General features: G+C 41.5%; 1 long non-coding RNA gene across 2 annotated transcripts; it reads right to left on the bottom strand.

Moving 5' to 3' along the window:
* Nucleotides 1-723: 723 nt before the first annotated feature.
* LOC139701838 (uncharacterized) lies at nt 724-27,811 on the bottom strand. 2 transcript variants are annotated; one of them, XR_011704439.1, is made up of 3 exons: nt 27,679-27,811; nt 8,754-8,976; nt 724-758 (listed from the first exon to the last, which is right to left on the bottom strand). It is a non-coding gene; the product is annotated as an uncharacterized lncRNA (long non-coding RNA). The 2 variants fall into 2 exon arrangements; XR_011704438.1 differs by lacking the exon at nt 724-758 and adding an exon at nt 5,147-6,049.
* Nucleotides 27,812-27,820: the final 9 nt, after the last annotated feature.

Raw genomic sequence — 27,820 nt, forward strand, 5'->3', positions numbered from 1 at the left:
AGTGTTTTCTCCATGCTCATTGGTGAATGAGCCCAACCTGCTGCTTCCCACGTATCTCTCTGGGCATGGGAGCTGCCATCTCCAAAGGCCCTGTCCAGCTATATCTCAGATAGGAAGTTCTGACCCACTATGGAACCTGGCATATCCTTTATTAACACTAAACGCTTTGCTCAATGCCTGAGTTATGAGATGCTCCTGACACAGAGCTTTTTCATACAAAAAGAAAATATTACACCAGACAAAACCCCAGGCCTCTCTGAGTCCACCTGGGAATGAGCTCAGCGCACACCTTTGAGCTGTGGTGCCCAGGGTTTGGGGACTGCTCCACACACCTTGGTGACCAGCTGGTGCCAGGATGGTTTCTCTGCCTGAGAGGGGGAGTTCATTCCCCTTTCAAGGCTGTGGCAGGCACCTCCAGGACTCGTCCCACTCGGGGCTGACATTCCACTATGAGCGTGGTCCTCTATCTCACTAGGTATCACAAACCTTGGGTCCCTGAGAGGTACATGGCAGCCCCAAGACCCAGGCATGAGGGGGCTACACACTTGGGCTTCGTGGTCTGGTGCTTACCTTGGGAACAAGAGATCCAGCACCTGCTGGGTGGGGATGAAATCCCAGGAGATTAACCCCATGTTGCTACTGAAATGTAGGTTCCTCCCACAAATGACAGGCAGGAGCTCATTCCTAAGCTGGTCCTGCCTGTAAGATTCAAGGCTCTGTACCCTGCAGGGCTCCTCCGTGTTCTGATCATTTTCACCCTGGGTTGGGACCACGAATGGTGGGTTCAAAAATGGAAATGGTGACAAACAGAAAAATGCCTTGTGCCAATACACTAGAGTCAAAGCAAAATGGGACAGTTCCCATCGGTACAAACACACACACACACACACACACACACACACACGCAGTCAGAATAGGAGTCCTGGGCCATTCATCAGGGATCAGACTAGAGGGCCTGCTGGGCTCCCCTGCCCTGTGCTACACAGTGTTACTCTTGAGCTCCTCTGCGACAATCACCAGAGGCTCTGGCGTCTAGGACGAAGCCTCACCCAGTGTTCCCCCAAAAGGGCAAGGTGGCCCCCCTGAGATTCCTGGGGGGCTGAGGTTCGGCATGGTTTGAAACCACAGGAGAACATCCTTCTGACTCCAGTGTCTCCAACCAAGTGAGCTCGGATGGCTTGGTCAGTGAAGTGGGTGCCTGGTTACCAGGGCTCATGCTCTGTTTCATCCATTGTCAAGGCAATAATATCACTTCTTGTGGTGCCCATACCTGAGCCTCCTTTTCTCTTAAGACCACTTTCAAAAGCCCTATGGGCTGCTGATTTCTCCCCTGTACCCACCCATATCAAGTTTAGCAAAAACTTCCCAATTACCCGCACCAGCCCCTACCCAACTTGGCTGCCATTAGAGTTCCAGCTTTGAGGATTAACAACTGGATTCACAACCAGTTCATCCTTCTCACCAGCGGTGTGATCATGGTTCCATCATTGTGCCACTCATGGGCTCCCCAGTGTCCCTAACTCTTTCTAGAAATCAGTGTAGCATCTAATTTCTAGGATTTATTGGGCATATTTGCCCATAAGAGCCTGCATTATCTCTGAAACCAGAGATGGGACTCACAGGTAGCTAAAGTACAAACTTAGAGATGAGAGAATCACGAAAAGGGGGAGAGACAAAGAATGCACCCCAACCCAATCAGGCCTGTGTTTCACACAGGGACTTGGCAATGTCAGTTCCTTTTTGGTTGTAATTCCCACTCTGAACCATACCAAGGTTGAGGTGACTGAGATTCAGAGGCTGTCCCTTTCTGGCATAGAGCTTCCCAAGGCTTCTCCTAAGATTTCAAATTGCCCAAGTGCTTCTACTCAGTCTAGTGGTTGGGGGCATCAAAAAGACTCCATGGTACCACAGTATCCTGCTGCCCAAAGCCAGTACATTCCTCACCTCAAGATGGCTCAGACTCTGTCTCTGAAATCATGGGAATAGAAGTAGGTGATGGGATATCATCTCCAAGATTGAGTTGTGCAAAGTTATGACTTCTCTCTGGATCCCTGTCTCCAGCACCACTCTCTTTCTTCATCTTAAACCCAAGCAAACAAATTGATTTAGCATGAGATGTCTATGGACACACCCCTGTGATAAAGACAGGACATAGTCCCATCCTCCCATTAGAAAAGCACTGAGGCTCAGCCAACATGGATCCTAACAGGAACACAGGCATGAACTCAGACTCTGATCCTCCCAGCCGAGCCTCAATGGAGCCTGGACTCCCAGCCTCCTGAGACAAGGAAACAGAGGTGCCTAGCTGAGCCACCTTGGATGCAGGTGCACACAAACTGAACTCATCAATGCCTCTTGCTCTCAGTTGTGAGTAAGAGGGGAGGTGGTGTCTCACAACCCTGGACATCAAGTGCAGTCTCCAGGCTTTGGGGTGTGCCCTGTCCTCTCCCTATCTGCCCAGGCCCTCCAACCCACAATGACCTTTTACCCAACCTCCTCCTATGGCCAAAGTCAATCCTGCCTCTCAATTTCTGCTGCCTTCCCCAACATACTGCTCCCAAAATTGAGCAGGGCTGGCTCTCTCTTATCATTCTGGTGCCAGCAGCAATGCCACCCCACTGACATAATTCTGAGTCCCAACCTAGGCACTCCAGCTGTCCTTGCCACACCTGGCCCTGTTTGGACTATGGCTCTTGCTCTTTTCTTTCAAGTGCATGTGTTTTGAGATTTTATGTCTCTACAGCCACAGATCTGCAGCTACAGCAGGGTAGAGCTCATGAGGGTGACATTCTGAGCCATGTCCAAGCCTGTCAGGACTGTTAACTGGGGTGACTGCTGGAACATGGTGATGAGTGAACACATGGGAGGTGGTTGGGCCCACCTTGCCTCTGAGGGGCTTCCTTTCAGGACAGGAGTGCTAGGGATGGGAGCCCCTGGCGTGGGATGCTTTGGACAAGGCGTGACCATGGGCTCTCTTTCCTGGCAAAAATGGCTCCACTGAGCATGGAGAGCACTGTCATTCCTGGTGGCTAACAACAGTCCTGGGACCCAGAAAGGAACCCATACTCAAGACCTACCCCTGAGTGTGCGTGTCCTCAAGGAAATGAGGTCTCCTGATCCCAGGTGCAAAGGGGTAAGTCCTCTCAAGTCCAGGGGCCATGAAGGGACATCTGAGTTTCCCTTGTCCTTCTTTCCCTCGGCTGAACCCAGGGTGTCCTCACACTAACCACAGTAAGGACCCTGGCCTCATTCCCCAATGAGGATCATTAGGCTCCATAAAGGACAGTCTGTAAGATGCTCAGTGGACAAACACCCTCTGCACAACCCATAACCCTATTCACCCAAGATGCAAGAGGATTTCTATTCAGGAAAACCAGGAAAGGGAGAGCATTTCTCAAGGACCCAAGGACATTTTTTTAGTGGGGGAGGGAGTATTCACGGATGAAGAACTATGGCCACCACCAACTTCCAGGAGCATATGTGGCCCTTTGGGCACAGATCCATACCCTTTTTTTTTCCCATCAATTTTTTTCAAAAAAGTGAGTCTTTCTCTCAGACGGCACCTCTACACTAAGGGGGTCTCCTACTTCCACAGAATGTTGGAAGTGGGCAACGGGCCTCCCACTATGTGTATCTGAGAACATTCTGGGGGCATTTCAGCCTTTCAAGACCCTGGGAACTATGGGGACACCCCAGCACCAGAAGAGCATTTCTGCACATCACAACAATCACCCCGGGTGAGAACTCTCCATTGCACTCTGTACTATGCCCTGTCATCTGTCCTGATCAGTTCTACCCCTCTCCTTCCTGTTTCTTGATTGTACTGCTATGGTTCCCACACATAGATGCCAGGGTGTTTGTGGCCCACCCCAACCGTTTGGGTGCCAGGAATAAATGACAATGGGGAATGTGGCTGGGAAATCTGGATGATTGAAAGTCCCACTCTCCAAGTTTTCATCTTCAGCATAATGAGTTAGAGGGGGACAGGAGTTCTCTGCCAGGTAGAGATGAGTGGAAAATGACTGAGCCTCAAATAAGTGCCTGGGATTCTGGGTTCAGAGCTGGCTTTAGGTGGAATTGCTAAGGGACTAATGTACTCTATGCAAAGGGACAGTGGATGCCCTCAGTGTGGACAGGCAGCTGTGCTGTTTAGAGCCCCGGGATATCCCAGGTGTGTGGAGATGGGGAATCCATGCGCCATCCCAGGCTGCTCCTGAGCACCTCTACCTGGATTCGAAGCTTGTGACTTTGCATCAATGTTTCCAGGCCTCCCACCCCAAAAGTGCTCTTAAAGACACTGAGGTTCCGTTGGCTCTGGACTCACCCTTTCCTCTGGAATCCTGTTTATTAGGAGGTCACACCAATTCTCAATACATAGGCTGGGCCCGCTGAGATCCCAGGAGAATCAGGCATTGCTTCTACTTGTAGTCCATCATGACGCACGACACAATGCCTGGCCATACAAATCCAGAGTCCTTTATGCCACAGACGGCCCTACTCCCTGCTCGGGACACATCCTCCAGTCAACAACAGAAACCACCAGGCACAGGGCCTTGGTGTATACTGGCCTGCAAAGACCTGGGGGTCAAAGACCTGGGGGAGGAGGGAACCCCCAGGCTGGGTGGGACCCAAGTCCCTAGATCCTGGGATACAGCTGCCCACTGACATGGACAGACAGCTTATGTGCACACAGTCAGTACTGCTGTCACTGAGAGGCCAAATGAGATACCAGCAGACTTGGCAGTGGACCTGGTATACCAAGGAGTTGGGGTAAACTGCATCCATTGAAAATGTTGGTATTCAGAGAAAGACAAATTTTCTAGAATTTCACTTGTCTCATATTCCTGATAATCAGGTTTATAAAAACATAAAGTACAATGTTCTTTTCCTGGGCCTGGGGAGGGGAGTAGGATTCAGTGTTAATGGCAAGAGTATGTCAATGTGAGTTCTAGAGATGGATCGTGGCAATGGCTATCAACAATATGAACATGCTGTGTACTTCAAAAATGGTTCAATTACAAAATGGATGTTGGTGTAGATTACCACAATGTAAACATTAGAGAGATTGCTGATTTACTTGTCTTCAGATTGTTTGTGTTGTGATAGCAGAATACAAGAGACTGGGTGATTGATAGCACAGATTTTATTTCTCAAATTCTGGAGGCTGGATGTCTAAGATCAGGGGCCAACTTCTGAGGACATTCTTGTTGTGTCCTCCTGGGGCAGAAGGTAAAACAGGGACAAGGGCTGCTTTGAAAAGCCCCTTCCCAGGGAAGGAGACTCCATGGCCTAAGCACAACTTTAAGTTCCCAACTGCTAGCACATCATATCAAAGAGACCAAATAGAATGACAGCCCATGCTCCCCAGAACATCCCAACTTCTTGGGATGACTCAATTTCTGCAAGTTTACAAGTCATGATTTTGGATAAGAAAAGAGTTAAGCTTAACACATGGGGAGAGGGCTCCCTTCTCTGCTGCTGCTTGCAGTGTTGCATGTGGCCTTACAAGTCATTACTGAGGTTCTGCACAACAGCTCCGACTGCCCTCCTACCACATCCCCATGGGGCTGACACACACTCAAGTCCAGAAATCAGAAATGTCACAGGAAATTCATGGGAGATTTGTTCAAAGACCACTGAAAACACCACAGTTCACACATGCTCAAGTCTCTTACAAAAATGGCAGAACAGTGCATATCTTCTTCCTGTATTGTTTACATTATCTCTACATGACTTATGACACCTAATACAAAGAAAGGGCACTGAAATTGTCTGTCATACTACATAGTCTAGGAAACAATGACGGGAGAAGTATCTGTCCATAGAGACACAATTGATTTCCTGATATTTTTGATTTGCAGCGAGTGGGGACTTTGGATGGAGAAGGATGGTACAGGGCCAACTGTACTTTCTTGCTTTGCATTGAGGGGAGAAAACAATGAAGCCAAGACAAGGGCTTAAAGGAGCTGATATCCTTCAAGTCACCATCTGGACATATCTGATCTTCAGTCTGGAAGACTTTCTGGGAGAGGATCCAAGGACTTGCCTACTGTGGAAGGAATCCAAAAGGGTGTCAAACAAACACTGATCTTTCAGGAGGGAGGGAGTCAATCCAATCGTCTAGATCATGTTTACAGGTCAGAGGGTGGGTTCCAATGCAAAACACTGCAGAGTCCCATGGAGAACTCTGGAGAATGTTGGTGATTTCAGAAAATGTGTGCATCCAGGGGTCACGAGGTCCTCTCAGACATAAGGAAGGAACCTGCCATGACAGGAATTAGGACAACAGATACCAGGAAGCCTCACTGTGGAGAGATATGAAGGAAGGCAAGTGTACTGGATAGAATAGTTTCCCCTGAATTCTTATCCACCCAAAAGTGGGTGTGACCTTGTGTGGAAACAGTCTTTGCACAGTGCTCAAGCTAATAAGAGCTCACATGATGGAACACAGCATCAACTAGCCCTAAATCCAATATGTGGTGTTCTTGAAGGAAGAGGGGAGTTTGGACCCAGAGACTAGGGAGACCTAGGGAAACAGACTGTGTGAGGTTTGAGGCAGAGACTGGATTCCCATAAGGGAACCACAGATTGTGGGCAGCAGCAAGAGAGTGGACAAAGGCTGGCAGAGTTGGGGGGGACACTCCCCTAGACCCTGTGACGAGTGTGGCACTGAAACAGCCCACATTGGCATTGTGTTCAGCCTCTGGAGCTCAAGGGAAGGCCTTGCTTCTGTTGTAGGCCACCCAGATGGCTCAGTTTGTTTGCAGGAGCCCCAGACCCGCCTGAAGGTCTGAGCCTGTTGGCCATGCAGGTGGGATCTGGGCCACAGACACACTCTGATGACTGCACGGTCTCAGCCCTGAGGCAAGACAAGCGCCAAGGAGGAAGATGGGGAAAGGGCTAGGCACACACTGTGGCAGATGGTGCCTGTGTTACTGGGAGCACTTTTGACCCCAGTTCCCTGATCTGCTGCCAACATGGCCTACATAGGAGTGTAGAGGGACACAGAGCACGGATCTGTCCCACTCGGTGTGCTCAGGCACGCACCATGGCCAGCAGCCTCGTGCCTCGCCTAGTGAGTCCCTAAGTGGCCCCCTCTTCCCATCCTGAGAGCTCCTTCCCTCCTCATGTACTACTACCTCCCCACTGCCTCTGGCAACATCTATTCAGTGCAACGACAACATCCCTGGGAACTTCTGTCTGTTGAATAGAAGGGGAGCCTATGATCCCAGGACAGTGTGCTTCCACACACCCTAATGGAATTGGCCACCTGGAGGCTGGAACTAAAGGTTATTAAGGCTGAATTACAGTTGTGCACCTCTGGCACGTCATTTTTTAAGTTAAATAAAAATATTTGATTTGCAAATCCTCACCCCCTCCTAATATTTTAATTATTTCCTCAACATATGAAATTTGACCAGTGTAAAGTTAATTTTGTGTTATAGAAAGTTGATTGAAATAACATTTATATAAATAATTACCAAACCTTGAATTTTTCTTCTCCTTTTTTGTCAGGAACTGCTTGGATACAAGAGAACACAGTATGGACTCATGGAAATGCTTGAAATGAACCACTGAAGCTTAGCATTCAGTGCTGGACAGGGTATGACAAGGTCACTTGATATCTGCTCCAAAGAGTCTACCAGACAGAATCCTCTGACTGATCCCTGACTGAGCCATAGGAACTGGCTAGAAAAGCCTTCACATCCTCAATACATTCTTCACTTCAGAATACTGGACAAGCATTGATATCCATCTCTCGTTACCTTGCTCCCCAGCCAACCATTCTTCAACAAATTTAAAGAAACAACTCATGCAAGCACAAAGAAAGGGATGTTCACTACACACATCCATGTGGGAAAAAGACAACTGGTATTTCTTGTTTTTGCTATTTTAGATGAAATCTCTCCTGCATGACCTCCACAAACCAAATGAAAATATTTGTGAAATTCCAAAGAAAACAAGATCCACTTGCCAATGAGACAGTGCCATCAATCTTGACACTCCAAATGTAGTCTGTGTGTTTAGGAGGCAGTCACAGTTTCCATGAGAGAGTCCCATGAAATCAATTAGGAAGATCCATGCTCTAGCCCTACCATACAAGTGACGTGACCTTGAAAGAGTCACTTACTCTTAGCAACCATCATCACTAACCACTAAGTCAATGAATAAAGGTCCTCAGGTGTCAAGCTACACAATGCGAGATGAGCATGGATGAGGATGGGTGGGAGAATTCTCCCCCTCTAACACAATTAGGGAAGGCTGTGCCTGCCCTCAACTGGCTGGGGGGCCTGGGATCCTACCACAGAGGGGGATTCCAAACCTCACATCCCCTGACCCAGGCCAGAAGACCAGGTAGAGTCCAAGGACCCTGGGGTGGCCCAGTGGCAATAAAGGTCAAAAGGAACTAGGGATCTGCCTGGACCCTCAATCCCCTACTCTGTGAGCAGGGCTGCATGACGAGGCCAGAGGCCATCCACAGCAATCTGCCTTGACAGGAAAACGGAGGGACTGCAGGCTGCCTCTGGCTCACTGAATCAGGGTGGTGTTTTCATAAAGCAAGACCACTTCCTCACATTTGACCAGCAGCTCGTGTGCTGACAGCACAATGGCTGGCTTGACTCAGGCCCTGAGAAATGAAATAGAAAATTCATAGCAAACCCATCTTTAGCTCTTCCACATCATCAGGGGCTCTGATTCAATTCCTTGAAGAAAGGGGTCTGAAATGGTGTCTAAACATGCTGGGGACTCACCTCTGTGTGGAACTTTTCAGAAAAAAGGGGATCAAATCTCATGAAGCAACTCTTCTCTCTTCTAGCCCATGGGCAATGCAAGGAACCTGCATGATACCAGAGGCTCACTTCTCTCTTCTCATGTCTTCTGGAAAGGATTCATTAATGCTTCCTTCAAGGTGAAGCAGAAGCCTGCATTCCCAGCTGCACGGAAGTGTTTTGAAGTGTTGAAGGCACTGTCTCCCTTAAAACAAAAGAAGAAAAAACAGGTCATTGGAAAGGCACGTGGATTAGAGTACATTATAAGTGAGCTCCTCCCTGGAGCCTTCCACATGACCATCTTCCATATTCACTGCTTTGCCACTTTCAAAGAGCCGGAAACCATGATTCTGAGAACAAGGAGGTCAATAAGGAACTTGAAGAAAGCACTATGTATTGCAGAAAGTGGCACACCAAGGATCTTCAGCACGGCTGCTAGAAACAAGAGGTTAACTTCAGTATTGACTTCCTATAATTTACTAAGTACAATATAAGTGCCAAGCACAATATGCAGCATCATCCCAATAGCAGAGTATACCTAGTATGCAGGAAAACACCTGCACCAGAACAAGTAAGTATTTTATCTTTATTTGTAAAAATAAGCAGTAAAACAATACAATTGATGAAAAATTTCTCATTTCCCTATTACATATCTGGTGTAATTCCCTATAAGTAACACCCAAAAGAAAAAAATCAAAAGTGTATTTGAAAAGTGTAAACTTGTCATTGGATTAGATGTATTAATAATGTGTTTCTAATATTTATGTATGCTGTGTTCCTGCCTAATGCTGTTTTGGAAAAGAGCATATAGAATTGAACATTTCACAGTATTTGCTTGAAAATACTGCTGGCTATGTCAGGCATGGCTAAGTGAACAGTGGGACTTGTAATATTCAGAGAATGCAATGTTGTATACTGAGGTCCCCAATTCCAATATTGTATGTGATATTTATGAAACCCAGGGAGGCAGCAGGAGTATGGAAGCTGATTGAATAGATGACCTCAGGGCGTGCCAACGGCTATGCCAAATGAAAACATGTTCTAGCTAACCACAGCCTTGAGGCTCATGGGCCTAGACCTTGTGTTTTTTAAAGGTGCAAAAATCCAGTATTAGTGTAAAAATATCTAAAAGTTAAAGGTAGGTAATTGTAAATAGTGTCCAATTCCATATCTGATAAAATGGGCTGCCAATTTGTGAATTTATCTCAAGCAAAAAAATAAATAAATAAAACAGATAGATGATAATGATGATAACAGAGATAAAATTTTTGTCTTCTCCAGGATGCCTATAAATATGTTTCATTTAACTTAGATGCAAGTAACTTAAAATAGAATTTCTGAGTGAATATATTATATATTATATTACACATACATTTTGTTATGGAATATTTGGTTATTCTTAAGGCCTCACCTATAAACTGTCTCATAGGACATATGAGGGGGAATGACCCAAAGGATAAGAAAATGGCTGGAACTATTCTCAAATGTACACATGTAGCCTGAAGGTTAGGAAAAGAGACCAGACACATTGCCCCTTCAAGACTGCACTCAGACTGCAGGTATACCAGGATGGTTGTCTCCAGAGTGATGGCTTCATGTCACTAAACATTCCTAGCTTTCCTCAGAAACCTGACACACAGCCAACAACCTCAGTTTGATGGCACCTAAATTATACCTAAACAATTATCAACCAATTTGATCCATTAATTAATATATATCACAACTTTATCAAACTAAACCACAGAAAATTGTAAACAAATGGTCATTTGCTTTGATACCTTTACTTCCATTTCATTACCCAGAGATGATCAATGCTGTACTTCAAGGAATATAGATTTATTACAGAATATTTAAGATCCTAAGGATATATTTTAGCTCAGCCCATGTTTTACTTTATTATAAATATGACTTCATGTTTTGAATATATCATCTAACATTTTTCCTTCCCAAATGGTAGGCCAATCTGTACTCACTTATTGTTTAAGAATTTTACTAATTGTTTGAAAGTTCCAGAGGACCTGTTAGTCTTCATAATGGACAAACAATCCAATATTGTCTTCCTTGTAATGGACAAAGAATCCAACAAGTCCAGAGAACGTACATGTACAATAAGAAAAAGATAATGTCAAGTAAAGGAATAAGCAGAAAGATTCAGAGGAAGCTCATTTTCACAAGAGACTCTCCTCCCAAAGTGAAAAGCATTTGAAGAGATTCTAAGAAAAATACCAGCAAAAACAGTGTGCTACCAGTTTGTATGTACTCAACATACAAAAGGGGGAAACCTAGATAATAAAATGCTGGCAAAGTGTAGACATGTTGAGTTATTCAGAAGAGCTACCTGGAAGAGTTGTCAAAGAAGTAAACATACATCCTTTGACACAGAAATTCCACCTGTTGGTACATCACCAACATATGGTGCTTAAGCACTTTTACAAGGAACATCCTCATGTTCCTTGCAGCCTTGCTGTGCTGACCAGGAGTTGAGGGTTACCTGGAAGCCCACTGCTGGGACTGTCAAAAGCTAAAAATGTAGTGGACGCAAATCTTCATAAGTTAAAAGCAATCCATTAAAAACTAGATTGAAACATGATAGGAAAAATCCCTGAATTCAAGTTCTTGCTAGCCTACCTACCAACAATAATGCTCGATCAAGATACTGGGATACTCAAAGGCAAAAAAAAAAGGAGAAAATATTATGTCATTATTAGTTTTCTTAAATGCAAAAATGGAAATGGCAATATTTACCCATCCAAGATCTGTTATGCGTACTAAATGAGATTTTTGTGGACATGTTTGTAAATGATTATCATCTCAGATACTTTCTATGACTCACCAAATGCAAAGATCTATGAAGAATTACAGTCTCCATACATGAATTCATCCTCAAAAGCCTTGAGTCAACAGGTGCTTCACAAAATAGCTGCTTGGGTGGTAAGCCCTGGCAAGTCAGAATCTGCAGTTTTATAATTCCCAGGGGATCTGAATGAGCATCACAGTTCAGATTCCAGATCAAGGAATACTTTGATGGTGACTTGCAACTTACTAACAGTTTCTTCTTCTAGGACTAGATGTGACAGACCAAGGATATCAGCAACAAAAGTCTGCTTATTAAAATAGAATAAGGAAACTATTTTCTTTTCTTTTTTTTAAACCTTTATTTTATTCATTTATTTTTATGTGGTGCTGAGGATTGAACCTAGGGCCTCACACGTGCTAGGCAAGCGCTCTACCATTGAGCCACAACCCCAGCCCAGGAAACTATTTTCAACTATCCTACTATTAAAGCAGTGTCAGAAAGGATATGTGTATAGGAATGTATACAACTCTTTATGAGTGCCAAGAAGAAACAGCATTACAACAGGTAACCTAAACTCTGACTCCCTAAAGCCTTTCAAAATATTTATGTGATCACACTCTAGAATGTCGCTTGACCACAGTTCACACATGGCTTACAGTTCTCAGTACTCATTGTGTCTTATTCTGTGAGCCCATTGAAATTCAGCACATTTGATATTTATGGTTTAGAGCAGAAGCCCACCACAGACACAGTGGTCAGGCTAGACCCTTCTACTTTCCCTTTCCTCAGGGGATTCCCACAACCACAGTAATGTCACAGGGTTGTATGTCCCTCTGATGAGCAATTAATTAGTGGCTATGCTGGAACTGATCTTATCACACCTCAACACCAGATCAAGCTGGGCTCCAGAGTCACTGTGTCTCATGAGATACATGAAAATCTCTCCTGGCCTCCTGCCACCAGGTGACAGAATTACTGCCATGGACTAGGGACACATCTCTCAAAGTCAGAAACACATTACAACATCCTTTGGGTCAGGGCTATGGGATCTCCCCTTAGATGTCTAGCTGACCTAGATGCCCTGGGTAGAGAAGGACTTCTGGAAAGAGCACTAGACACAATTCCATAGTGAAACCTTGACCAGACACTGTACATCACTGTCTGGTGAACATTTCAATGACCCTACCTGGTCGATGCTTTCATACTAAGTATAAAAAATGCTTCATATTTCCCAATTAATAAAAACAATATAGTATTCATTGCCATGTTCAAAATGAGTCACAAGTTCAAGGCCAACCTCAACAACTTATCGAGTCCCTAAGCAACTTAGTGTGACCCTGTCTCAAAATAAAATATAAAAAGGGCTGAAGATGAGCTCAGTGGTAAAGCTCCCCTGGGGTCATTTCTCAGTACCAAAAGAAAAATGAGTCATTTCCGGAAAGTTAATAATTTGTGAGATGAGTTTTCTTTTTCTTAACTCATCATATATTACTGGTTATTGTCATTAATTCATTTCAATATTCTTTTCATGCTGATTATTTTATATCAAATCCTTACTTTTCTCTTAATTCTGTTCATAGAATGCAGAGCATGAAGTTCAGAATTGGGCAGAAATCTGGCAGAACTTATTGGAAAGAAATTAGAAAACAAATTTCTAGATAAAGGTATGTTAGGAGGCAGAATCCATGGCAAACTATTCTTCATGCCCTACTGAAATCATGATCCACCTTATTCCTCTATCATGGGGAAATGTTTTCATATTTCTTTTGGTGAAAATTATTTTTTTAAACTATACATTACTTCAGAGGACTTGGGGAGTTTCCTGTAGGTCAGAAAAATAATATCTTTGATGAACTGTTCAGTGAAAAGAAGTATTTAAGAAATAACTAGTGAATCAAAAACAGTGTTTCATTAGTCACTACTTAAAAGTGAAGTTTGGGGTCTGAAACCAACCTTTTTATTAATATTAATTAATATTAGTTTATTATTAATAGCCAATCCCCCCCCAAAAAATGCCGAATGTCTTCTCTGATATAAGGGAGGGAGTGACTCAAAATGGGGTAGGGAGGGAGAGCATGGGAGGAAGATTACCTCTAGATAGAAAATAGGGGTGGGAGGAAAAGGGAGGGAGAAGCATGGATGGTGGAAGGAGACACTCATCATTATACAAAATACATGTATGAAGATGTGAATTTGGGGTCAACATACCTTATATGCAAACAGAGATATGATAAATTGTGGTATAAAGGTGTATTAAGAAGTGTAATGCAAAAAATAATAATAATAAGAGAGCTCATGTATAATGGCATAATTTAGCGTGAACATACTTTATATACAGAGTTACAAAAAATTGTGCTGTGAATGGATAATTATGATTGTAATGCATTCTACTATTGTCATGTAAGAAATAAAAAAAAGAAAAATCAAAATAGATATGCTAATCAAAATAGAGCCAATTAATGTTAATATAAGTAAACATAAATTAGAGTCATACATTAGTTTTTTATTCATATAAAATTTACATAAATGTAATTATGATGTACATATTCTTGTGTCTGTCTTCTGCTCATGGAGTTGGAAATAGCCATACATGACATATTTTCATTGTTTTATAGTTTTGCATTGTATGAATATCCAAAACTTATTTACCCACTCTAGTGATGAACACGTGAGTTGCTTCCACTTTGAAGTCACATGAACAGCAAAGCTCTGAACATTTTTGTACTTATCTTTTTCTGACTATAGGTATAACATTCTGGTCCATAAACAGTTGGCAGTGGAACTTCTGGGTCATACAGCATGCAAGCATTCAGCTTTAGGGGACACTGTAAAACAGACTTTCAAGGTACTATACCAATTTATACCCCCACTAGAATTATATGAGAATATTAGTGTTAAAAAGTTACTATTGTTTTGCTTTTAACTTTGGTCATTCTCATGAGTAGCTATCAGCATCAGATCATAGCTCTGGGATAACTAATGCTATAAAGCACATTTTCACATTAACTAGCAATTTAAATAGACTTTTTGAAATGTGCCATTTAAATTCTTCCCCCAATTTTCTCTTTTTCTGCTATTGTTTTAAAAATTAGTCAATTGCTTAACATAAAAGATAATTCTGTATAGTGTCCAGTAATATTTTGTAGTTCTCGGTGATAATGCCTAACAAATCTTTTCTAGATTTATCTTTTGTGTCTGTAAAGAGTGTCTCTTCTTGAAATTTTACCTTCTGTAATTTTATGGTAATATACATATAAAAATTATTTCCCTCTAAAAACAAAACAAAACAGTGTTTCATTAGCCACTACTTAAAAGTGAAGTTTGGGATCTAAAACTAAACTTTTTATTAATATTAATTAATATTAATTTATTATTATTAATATTAATTCAAATATTACCATATTAATTCAAATATTACCATTTCCTTTTTTGCATGTAAGAAAATTAATAATGACATAATATTTTCTTCTTTTTTTGCATTTGAGCAAATTCTCCCAATTTGCCTCCAGAATTCTGTTTGATAAGGTAAAAAATTCACAGAATTTATTCAGATGGGGTAAAGAAGCCACTTTACACAAGGCTCCATATATCAAAGACATTCAGTCATTCAAAAATACTTATTGAGGGCCCATTGTGTTCTTGGCAGTGTTCTAAGTACAGTTCAAAGCAAGTGAACCAAATGAAATTCTATCCTTGTGAAAATTACACTCTAGTGCTGAGCAAAATGAACAGGAAAAATATATAGTATGGGGCTGGGGATGTGGCTCAAACAGTAGACATTCGCCTGGCATGCGCAGGTTCGATCCTCAGCACTACATAAACACAAAATAAAGATGTTGTGTCCACCGAAAACTGAAAAATATTAAAAATTTCTCTCTCTCTCTCTCTCTCTCTCTCTCTCTTTGTTAAAATATATACATATATAGTATGTTAGCTGGAGGTTTTAAAAATAAAACTAGAAAATTTAATGAGGATGCAATAGAAGAATTGAAAGGATCTCATTTTTTGTCTTATACCCTGGGACTTCCTAGTAATTGTCCCTTTTGGTCAGCTGATAGCACCAACCTGTTTGATATGCAATGGGGAACCAGAAAAAGACAAGGAAGGCCTCAGGCCAGCTACCCAACCCAATCACCGCAAGGCCCCATTCTCTTGGCTAGCTAGGCAGCAGAGTCTCCCTGACACACAAATCAGTATCCCATCGATTTTAACTTGAATGGATGGAATCACTAAGCCACCCCCTCTTGACTGCTGAATGACTAATGGGAACATCATTTTACAAATAAAAACACATCATATTAATTCAAACTTAAATGCAGTGAAAGAGAAATAAAATCATCCTCAGGGCCCAACGGACCTGGAGAAGAGGAAAACTGCAACTTCAGCCTCCTATATCCTGGCATGTAGGAGAAGGGAGATCATGAACTCTAGCTCCCTCCAACCTTCCATGTGGAGGAAAGGATTTTCACAACTCCTGTCCTCTCTAATTACAGTGTACCACCTAAGGGGATAGGGCATTGGAGGAAGTAAATTTCACTGAGGATGATCACAGTCCAGAGGCACATGCTCACCAAAACACAAAGGAACAATCCTAGGACCACAGAACATTCCCTTCCTCCGACATCTCACCTACATATTACTCAAGGCCTATGTACCTGAATTCTTTTAATAGGCACATCATGTCCAGATTTCCAGAAAAAAATTATAAGGCAAAAATCACAGCTTGTAGAGACAGAGCATTATCAGAAGCCAGACTCAGATGGCAGGGAATTATCAGACCAGGAATTTCAAACAACTGTGACTCATAAGCCAAGCCTGATGATCTGCTTATTTCTGCCTATCCTAACCCAGATCTGCAGGAAAAGGATGAGGGAACTGAAAGTAGGGCAGGCACAGGGAAGAGGCCTCATTCGCATGAGAAGAAAATACACCTAGTAGGTGAGGGAGAGAAAATATTTATTGAAGGGACATGAGTAACTAAATATAAATGAAACCTGGGAGGGTCAGGAGACCTACAAATCTCAGGGTATAACCCATTCTTAATTTGTGTATATAGTTCACTAGAGGAGAACCAGTGGAAGAAAAAATGACTGAAGGCTGGTCTGGTGTCTATGTGTTCATTACATAGTCTAAGACTTTAAGTTGTACAGGAGAGTGAGTGGAATGATTGAGTTTTTTCCCATTTAGATGTCAACATGACTTGGACAGCTTTAGTGAAATACCAAACAAACGCTGTTTAGTATTGCTTCAGTGCAGATGTCTTCGGACCTCTGCTACACATCCATAAATCTTTTGTTCACTAGATAATCATGGTAGTATACCAATTAGAATATTCTATAAGCCAGAGAGTTAACATATTAACCTATGCCTACACAAGGAAGAAAATATCCATTGCAATTACACCCCAGTGACAGGAAAGACATGCAGTCTTTGGAATGGGGTTCTTTAGATATCCTATGCAATTGTACCTGCTTTTAAAGAACTTACATAGATGTGTCAAGGGCTTGGCTGGGCCTGGTGATTCAGCATGATCTGCTAGCAATGTCAATTCATTGTTGCCAGCACAGGGACCCATGGTCTTCCTAGCTATGTCAGTGAGAACTTGTTTCTGTAGAATAGATATCAGAAAAGTATTTGTCTGTTGAGCCTCACTCTCCCATACAACGCAACACCTATTAGAATAGTTGTAGCTCACAGTTTGCACAAACTTCAAATTTTATCCCCAATCCAATCACACCTTATTAGTTTCTCTAAAGTCACCCCCACCCACAGAACTGTCATTGCTGACCACTACCACACTTACTAACAAGCATTTGCTTCCACTCCCCATACCTGATACCAAGATCTTTTTTATTCCACAAAAAAGCCAGATTATCTTCTTAAAACACATGTAATATCATGTTTTTCCTGTTTAAAGCAACTCAATGTCTTCTGATTTCAAAGGGAATATCTTCCAAACTCCTTAGCTCAACATTCAATGCCCGTGCGGCCTGGCCCACTCTCTCCAACTGCACCTCCTAGCACTGCTCCACTTGTCACTGTTCTCTATTCATCTTGGACTTCCTTCTCTTCCTCAAGCCAAGTTCTCTGTCACCCATATCAGTCAGGATCTCAAAGGAGAATTCAAAAATGGATATTCACATAAAGATGTGAACAGCAAAACCAATATGAATACTGGGCTCCCAGGGTTAGCAACATCTGAAAGCCCTTCTCATTCCTAGGCCTAAAACCAGTATTTTGTGTTTATGTACATATACCCTGTCTTGACTGCTAGTTCAATAAGTGAGAATTTTTATGTCTCAATTACAATCTCATGGCCCTCCCTCCACCCCAGAGCCTAGCACCATGCTTAGTGCAAAAACCATGCTTAGTGCAGAGTAGACACTCTATAATGCAGTCTACTTGGACTGAAATTTGATACACTATAGCTTCTCCTCACTTTTCCTGTTCTATCTCAAGGCCACATCTACTAGGAATCAGTTGTGGGATTATCTACTCAATCCCCAATCACTGGAAGATGCGAGTCTGACTGGTGTCAACAGCTCATTATCACTCTACTACAAGTGGAGGTTAAAAATTACCTCATCTGCACCTGCTCTGTATTTACATCTCAACCCCGAAGAGGCACCCTGCCTGATGATCACTGTGTCTGAAACCTTCCCACATGCTGGAATACCCAAGTTCTGTTTCTTTGTCAATCCTTTAGGGAATATGCAGAGCAGGACCAAATTTTATCTACAGCACCTGATCTAGATCATGTGGCTTCTCTGACTCCTTTCTCATCTTTAGTTGATTATTAAACAAACAAAAAAATACCTCACAAAAATGGCATGACAGCTTCTTTTTTCTTCAGGCTATTAAAAGCTAAACCAATTTAAACACAAAGTCATCTAAGCTTGAACTTGGTCCTATAACCCTGGACAACCTGACATGATTAAACCAAAAAGTCAACCTAGAATTGTTAAAGAAATTAAATTATAGCTATGATTTCACATAAGATCCTTTAGTTTGATAAAGATCTCTGTGTGGCTGTACTTCATGTGAACATAAACAAGTACTCCTTGAATGCTTTGACCAAAATCTCTAAGTATAGAAGTTCATGAATCCATATGTCAATTATCTCCAAGATAGAATCATACCTCTCCTGGAGTCATCGTTCTGTAACTTAATATTTTCATCTTCATAGAAGGGTACATGGCCGACTGAGTAAAATCTGAATACCAACAAAAGGTTGTTTAGTGGAAAAACTAACTGTATCTTAAAAGCAAGCACACAATGGCCAAGTCTTGTAGCAGCGGAGATCATCATCGTTGAAATTACTAAGAAATGTGCCCAATTATATCAATAGATAATGGCTCATCCACAACGGAGAGTTGGTTTAGTATGAATGGCTGGCAGTCCTGCCTTTCTAACAACCCTGTCATGATCATGTGCTACTCTGATCAGCAGGCTGTGGCCCATGGGTCACATCCACCCCACCACCTCTTTTCATGCCCACACACTTGCTCCTTCCCCTTCCCAAAACTAATGCCCAATTCCCACTTCATCTTGTCTCGAACACATTTTGTGATTTGCACTTCATCTGAATAAAGAAATGTTTTTCTTCTCCACCGTCAAATCGTAATGACTACCAAGAGGAACTGGTAAAGTTGATTACACAGTGGATTGGTTGGATTCAGTTGGAGAAAAAAAGAATCATCTGTAATGAACTTGAATAAACAGAATTTTACTCTCATGCTGACAAGTACACATTTTCTACTCCAAATAATACTTGAGTCATAACTTCAAAGTCCTAATAGGAAGTCTGTGCTTTGAACTGCAAACACAACAAGAACCACTTGGGGGAGACATTGTGTGTGGAATCCACTTTAGATTTTTTTTTTTTTTAAGCCATCTCTCAACAAGTATATAAAATTCTTGAATTAAAATGTGAGCTTAACTGATGCTATCTCAGAAATTTCTAATGCCCTCTGCTGGTTATTTTTCGAGTCCTTTAAAGGTCTAGGAAAAAATTTAGACTATATAAAAATTTGGACTATATAAATGAAATGGTTATAATTAGCAGGTTCCCAGGTATCCTTGAAGTCTCTTCCACCATATGTTAGGTCATTCAAAGGGATTTATACGGTGGCTGGGACCCAAAGCAGTCCACATTTCATGCCAATTACAAGTGACAGCCACAAACACAAGGTGTGATTTGATCAGTGATACACCAGGTCTCTGGCCAAATATCTACACATCTCTTCCTCCCTAGCTACTTCCTCTATGGACAGTTTGAAAAGCCAGGTGGGTGGTTCTTGCCAACTTCTGTCACTGATAGGATCAGCTTATCTACCTCATTGCTGAGGTTTTCTTTAATCATAGAGATACATGGTATGCTTTCACATGAGGTTTATAAATTAATGTGCTAATTCTTTCAACAAATATGCATTGACACCCCCATTCATAATGTAATGTAGCAAACACTTCCCCAGACACAGAATGAATTCTAAACAAGACCAAATCCTTGCCCTCAGGAATCCTTCATTCTAGGGAAGGCTGAAGAGAGATGTTTTATAAATAAACCAAACAAAGAAATGTTTTAAGAAGGGTTATCTTGGAGAAAATAAAGCAGTGTCCAGTCTATAAAATCGTAGGGATGAGGTCCATCAGAGAATGCATCTCCAAGGAGGTGAACTTGAGAAACTTAAGTAAATAACAGTAGAAAAGCTAATGAATGAGGCTGAAGAAGTGGGCAGGAACACGAGGAACTGCACTTTCTTTTACATATTTTGAGAAACCTTCATAGGATTGGGACAGGAGAATGGCATCATGTGACTTGAGTTGTAAACATATCACATTGATGGCAGCATGGAAGACAAAGTGAGCAGGTGGTGTGAAAACAGATCCGTTCAGGGGGCTCTCCTAACTGTGGCTGGACTGCAGTAGTGTGCAGGGAAAGACTTAGCAGTTGGTTTCAGCAGCTATTTTAGGGTTAGTCCTATATATCGTAGAGCAAGGAAAAAGACAGGAATCAAGAAGGACTCCAAGGCTTCTGGTCTGAGTGCAGTGGTTGAAGTGGCCACATTTCTGCCACCTGCCCCAGAAGACTTTGTCCCATATCTATTCCTCCTGAACCATGTACTGGCTCAGTACAGAACACTCAGGGACAATAAGTGTGGGTGGTGGCTGTAATTACTGAGCTTTGGTCTAAAATTGTTTTTTCTTCATTCAGAGAAACTTTTTTCCTTGTGCAATCTCTTGCTCTTCTCTCTTTACTCAGCTCCTCTTCACCTTTCAAGGCCTGATTCAATTTTCACTTCATGCCTTCATTATCTGCACTCCCTCAAACATAGAATAGACCCTACACACACATACACACCCACCCACACACACACACACACACACACACACTGCTCTAACCATTTGAGGGGTAGCCAGGAGCCCCACTTAAGTGCTCAGGTTGGCAAGGATTTTATATAAATATTTTAATGTCTGTTGGCCTCATTCAATCCCTATCATATATCATTTGGTTTTTTACAATCCTTTATGAATCAGAAAACCATTCTTGATTCATTAGTCATAAAAAAAACAGGCCTTGGTTGACAACCCCTGGTGAAGAGTATGGTCTATGTAGACTGCTTTGGATCTTGGCTCTGGTACTTCTTCACTTGGGGGCCTAAGACCATCATTCAACCTCTCTGTGCTTCAGTTTTCTGTTGGGAGATAATTCCGTAAGGGTCACTCTCATTTCTGTACATCTTTGCTCCACGTTATGTTTTTAAGAATATTTGTATAGAACACTTTATTTTGCTTCTGGCATGAGGAGTGGCTTTGTTTATCATCCATATGATAATGATAGTATCTCCCCTCAGGAAGACAGAAGGTGTGCCGGAGCCAATATAGAAGATTTGGTTTCCTGAGCTCATGTTCCTTAGCTATGGCACAAGACCATGGCATGTGTATTTGTAAGTCTGAAATCCATGACACATGCTGTGCCTTGAGTAATAAAGTCCTTTGTCTCTGACGCAGAAATCTCACATCTTTTGCCAGGTTTCCTACAACTTGGTAGCTTGTAAGTAAAGCAAAATCCAGATCCTTCACAGTTCTTGACATCCTCATGAATAGAATCTACCTCATAGGATCATGCTAAAGATTAAATAAGCTAATATATTGAAGCTTTCACTGAGAATAGCTCTAGGCATAGTTTAAAATCATGTACATTTCAATTATTATTAACATTATAACTCTTTGTACCTTATAGAAAATTATCATAATTCCATTGATATACTCATTTTGTAATGTTTTGTTTCTTACTCTTTACTAAATTATACTTTCTGAGGGCAGGAGCCACTAATAAGCATTCAAAATATTTACTGAAAGAAAAAACAAATGTCTCCTAACTTCTGCTCCATAATTTTCAACAATTTGTCTTTCTGAACTAAGTGCTAGGACTTTAATTTGTAGCATATTTTGAATTTGGCCACATCTAGACTATTTATAACTCATTTAAGGTTTTTTTCTATTCTGTTTTAATTTTGAAGAATCATTTCTTATTATTTTAGTACTTCTTTTTCAGAGTAGCCCACAATATTTTAGGGTATTATATAGCCTCAATCATTTCTGGGAATACTAAAGAGAATTTAAGATATATGGTTTCCTATATTAGCTGTTTCCTTGGTAGTTATTTAGTGTTGTTTTTCTTGGTTCTTCCCTTACTACTAACAAGTGTACGATGATTTTGCATTACCTACTCAATTTTACAAATAAGAATTATTTCTTGACAGTATACTGAAGCCTCTGTGTCATCCACATCGGAAAACTGGATAAATGCAGAGCCACAGCCCTGGTAAGAGGACAGCAGGATATAGCTAGGAACTTGCTTTCAGAATGTGAGACTCTGTGCCCCTTTTGGTAGCTAGAACTGAACTGTCTCTGGCCCCAGTATTCATACTGACATCCCAACCTCAAAGGAGGGCCTATACCCACAATTAGTTAAAGGCAATGTGATCTCTAACTACAGCCTGGAGGAGCACTTATTGAGCCTGATGCAGCTTCAGAAATTTTGGAATTAACCACTCCACCAATTGCCCGACAGACTACACTTACCCACTGCCTTCTCCTCCCAATTCTCCTAAAATCTCTGATTTTGAAAGGTTTTAAGAGGTCTTTTTCAAAAATGTCTTCCTCTATTCTATTGTTTTTGAGGGTCTTATGAGTCCACATCTGAATATCAGAGAGAACATTCTGCCTTTGGTTTTGGGGATTGGCTTATTTCACTTAGTATGATAGTCTTCAGTTCCATCCATTTACCATTCGTTTACTGTCTTGCACTTATTTCTAAATAATATGGAAACTTAGAGGAGTAGCAAATATAAATAGAAGTAAAAAAAATTTGCTGACATATTGTCAATTGTTGAAACAGATGATGAATATACATGGATGTGGAGACGTCTGGGATAGAGAAGAGAGATGGTTGGATGTAACGACAAATACATGGATACATAGATAAGTTAATGGTAGCTATGTCATCTCCTTGGATATGTTACCACAGTGGAACAAAGGGCCTAAACAAACAAGAACATAACTTTTGGAGCCACACTTATAAGACATAGTGAAATGAAAATATCACTTAAGAGTAGATAAAGCAGGAGTGGGTCACTTAGTGAGCCAAAGGGGATATGACAAAATGAGAAGCACTTGCTGAAGTACAGTGAACTGAGGAAAGTCTTCTCTTTACTTCCTTAGACTCGCATTTAATGTTCACACTATGGACATAATGATGATTAAGTGGCAGATTCAGAGGTTTTATAAAGAGCAGCCACAACAAACCTACAACTAACATCCTACTCCATGGTGAAAGACTGCTTCTCTCCACAGATCAGCTCAACACGAGAATATGCACTCATGCTCCCATTCAGCTCAATATCAGAAGTCTAAATCTGGGATAAAGAAGAGAAAAGAAGTAAAGCATCCCCATTGGAAGGAAAAAGTACAACTGTCCCTCTTCACAGATGAGATGATTAACTATATCACTATCAGACACAGGAAAATCAATAAGGCAACAGGATGCTGAGTCAACTGAAAGGGTGCTCCCACAAGCTCATGGTAGACCCTTCCCGATCTGTCAGTTGGATTCGGCTTTTCCATCCCCATAAGAAACCAGGTAGTATGGTAAAACAAAACCAACAAAAAACCACCCTAAGAAGAACCTCCGAAATAAACCCTCCTACACCTGACAAGTAAGTTTACTAAGGTCACAGGATACAAGTGGTTAAAAGCAATTCTTCATGGAATTCTCACATTTCTGATCATCTTTCAAGCAGAGGAACTCTCAGGTTTTCATGTGGACAACCTTTTCAAGATGTTATACAACTGAAACACACAGTGCTAGCAATGAGCATAGTAGGGCTTTTCATAGGTCAGGAACTCAAGAAGTTCATTTGATTCTGCCTCAAGCAATCACCACTCAGCTCTAAATGAAATGTAACATCATGCCTTGTTACCAGCATGGAGCCATTCTCTCCTTCTGCACCATGAACCCATCTTTCCTCCTCCATGTTCTCTGTTCCTCTGCTTTAAAAAGAAGATTGAGGTTTGGGGCAGAGGTTTGACTTTCTGAAGGAAGACTAGTATTCCATATGCTCCCATCCGGATATGGAAGAAAACTTGAAAAATCAAGGATTCAATTTTTTAGGACTGTTGGAAAGACATCTAAACAGCATACCTGATTTCTTGTGGGAATAGAAAACCCAAATTTTATAGTGTCAGCATTGGTTTGTAGTGGAGGAGGGAAGTTGAAGTGACCTTGTGAGAGGGCCCTAGGTTGACTTCATGTTGCTATGTTGTTTTCCTGTATCTGCATGTTATAGAGAAACCTCTAGATTATGCACTTGTACTTTTTTGTCCTATAAGTGCCAATGGGTGAGTCAGGATTCAGTGCAAATGCCTGTTCCCTCAAAAGTCCAAAACATTTGGGCTGGGGATGTGGCTCAAGCGGTAGCGCACTCGCCTGGCATGCATGCGGCCCGGGTTCGATCCTCAGCACCACATACAAACAAAGCTGTTGTGTCCGCCAAAAACTAAAAAAATAAATAAATATTAAAAATTCTCTCTCTCTCTTCTCTCTCTCTCTCTCAAAAAAAAAAATCCAAAACATTCACCATGGAGATGATGTGCTGTACACTGGCAAGTCAGAAGCCCTGAATGCCACTCAGGCTGGCTGGTAAACTGCAGCAGAATCTCTAGGCCTAATACCAAGCAAAGTTTCTTGATGCCATGTTGACTAATTGAGCAGATATACACTGTTTAATCACTCTAGCAGTCAAGGAAAGACTGGGGTCTATTTGCCCCTTACTACCACCAAAAGGGATCTCAAAGATGTTGTTAAGCTCTTGGGGTGCTGAGGACAATATTGATCCATCTGAGATCTCAACTGGTCCTTTATACTGGCCGCCCCATAAATTAGTATCTTTGGAGTGAGGTACAATCCAACAGGCTTCACCGGAAGTGGCATAGCTCTGGCTACTCAGTACTTTGGGCTCTCCACACCCCTCACAAACACTTTGAGACAAATATTTCCATAACTGAGGATTTGTTGATGAGAAACTCTGGTGAAGGGAGGGAGTTTCTGCCTGGTATTGTGTTTGGACTCATTGCCTCCCTGGCATGGATACTAGGTCCATCACTTTAGAAAAGCAACTTCCAGTTTGCTATCGGGCTCTTATCCAAATTGAATACCTGACTTGTAAAGGCCTTGTGAATCTCCACAAGGTGATTCCCGTTTTTGGATGGTTCCACTCAGACTCTGAGTGACAATATGAGAAACGAAATGGAATATTCAAGAACACAGCTGCCTGGCCCCACAAGCACTGTACTTAATACTAAAATGAGGCATCTCTCTGCTGAAAACCAGACATCCCAGGCAGCTAAGTGAGTCATTTCATTAACTCGAGGGGGTTCTCAAAGCACACTGGACTACAGTAACTTTTCCACTTCAGTGCCAGTTCTGCCAAACCAAAACCATATGTGATATGTCTACTCAGCAGAGAGAATCCAAAGCCCTTCACAGAGCTGTGGCCAGTATTCTTTGATGAACTTCCCTACCTGTTTTCTGAGTATTGAGCTGTTGCCGATGGTCTAGACATTTGGTCTATAACTTTGAAAACTAAAGTCTGTCAGATTAAAGACATCCCTTCATTCATACCTGTGACTACAGAAAGAAATCACAGTATCTGATTAAACTGTCCAAGACCATCAGGTAGGAACCCATAGGAAGGGCCCACTCTCTGATGAGACTAGCCAGAATCAAGCTGCCCACTGAGTCTGCACTGCCTGGCTGCTACTCTCTTGCTGCCGGGATCTATCATCAAATCCAGCTATGACAAGAAGTCTACCAGAACAAATGGAAGGACTCCACATTTCTGCAGAGGCTGCCAATGAAGGCCAGACTATGGTGCCTGCGCAAAGTTGCTATAATTTTCTTCTGGCCGACTGTTGACTTCAGACTTTGGACACCTTCCAGGCAACTGGTGGTGTTTAATCATCACCATTAGTTTTGGTGATGACCAGTACTTTTTTTTATACTTTTTCAGGCTATGGTACAATCATTTACGTTCAATCTGTCAACTGAAGTCTGTGACCTCTAAAACTATATGTGGCATATATTTGGTTTACTGGACAAATTGCAATCTGATCATGGTACACTTTTTTTTTTTTTCCAAATCTACTCCACATGGGCTGACAATCAAGACTTTCATGGACCTTCAATGTTCTCTGACATCTGTCAGCATCTAGTATTGGGGACCATTGATGTAACTTCCATCAAAATCAACATAAATACGTTATTAATTGCCTCCTTCATCTCATGGTCTGTGCACCTCGCTCAAGCATTGGTAACTAAATGCAGCTGTCCCCAGAAAGAGATAATTTCCTTCTAGTAGCCTTTTGGGTAGAGATCAAAAGACAAACATATACCCACCATAGAATCCAGCAAATCTCACTCTTATCTATTTATCCTAGAATTAAGAACTTATATTCACACAAAAATCTGTACATGAATGTTTAGATGTCTCTCTTCATAATCACCCAAAACTAGAAACAACCCCAAATGTCTTACAATTGTTGAATGAACAAATTGTGATACATCAATACAACAAACACTCAGCAATAAGAAGGAACAAATTATTGATGAAGGAAACAGTTTAGATGAATCTCAAAGGCATTATGCTGAGAGAAAGAAGCCAGTCTCAAAAGTTTATATACTGTTTCAATTTATATGATGTTCCTAAAAGTTCCAAGCTATAGTGATGAAGAAGAGACCTTGTACACCAGAATGAGGTATGAGACAGGAGTGTGGCTGTAGCAGAGTAATGTGGAGGAATTTTGAGGATGAATAAAACTTTTTCTATAATCTGATTGTGCTCTAGTTGCATGAGTCTCAATGTATATTGAAACTCAAAGAACTGCAAGCCAAAAGAAAAGTTCATTTTACTGTAAATCAACTGAAAAAAAGTGAGGACTGTACTCTTCAAATATTCATTACATAAAAGACCAAGAAAGGCTGAAGAAATGTTCCAATACAGAAACCTGATGAGACATGTCAAAAACAATACCCAGATCCCACACTAGAAGGGAAAAGTGATAAAATGTCCTTTTTATTAATAGAAAAAAAATATCCTTGAAGTTTTAGTTCTAATGTTTCTCAAAACCTGGAAAACATTGATTAGTGATCTTGCGTTATGGTCTCTTGATCTTTTTCTACATCAGTAGAACAAAGGGCAACTTACTTGTGAGAAGAGACAGGAGAAATTTCTCTTCCCACCTCAGGCTTTGAATACTGTCTGGAAAACCATTCATCCACTTTTATTTAATAGTATTTTCTATTATAAAAATGTTAAAAAATTTTGGTGGCTCTTAGGACTTAATTTTTTTTAAATAACTAAGATTATTTTTCTAGTCCCATAGAGAAGTTGCTCATTGTACACACTGTAAAATGTACAGTTTTATAGGCATTTTTCTCAAGGTATCTCACTATGGAGAGATCATTTTATTTAAGTTGGAAAACCCTTCTTTCCCAATTATTCTGTACACTGCTAAACACAAAATCCCAATTCTAACTGACTCACTTACCAAAATGAATTTGGCTCACTGCTCATAGATGGACCTGGACTCCATCTTCACTCCTCTGTGGTGTCTCTGTCCTGCCTTTTTCCTCTTAGCAATTTTGTCTTCCTACTGTAGTGGCAAATTCTTCCAGCAGCAATCAGAGCTA

The sequence above is a fragment of the Marmota flaviventris genome, chromosome 14, assembly GCF_047511675.1.
Source record: "Marmota flaviventris isolate mMarFla1 chromosome 14, mMarFla1.hap1, whole genome shotgun sequence".
Lineage (NCBI taxonomy): Eukaryota > Metazoa > Chordata > Mammalia > Rodentia > Sciuridae > Marmota > Marmota flaviventris.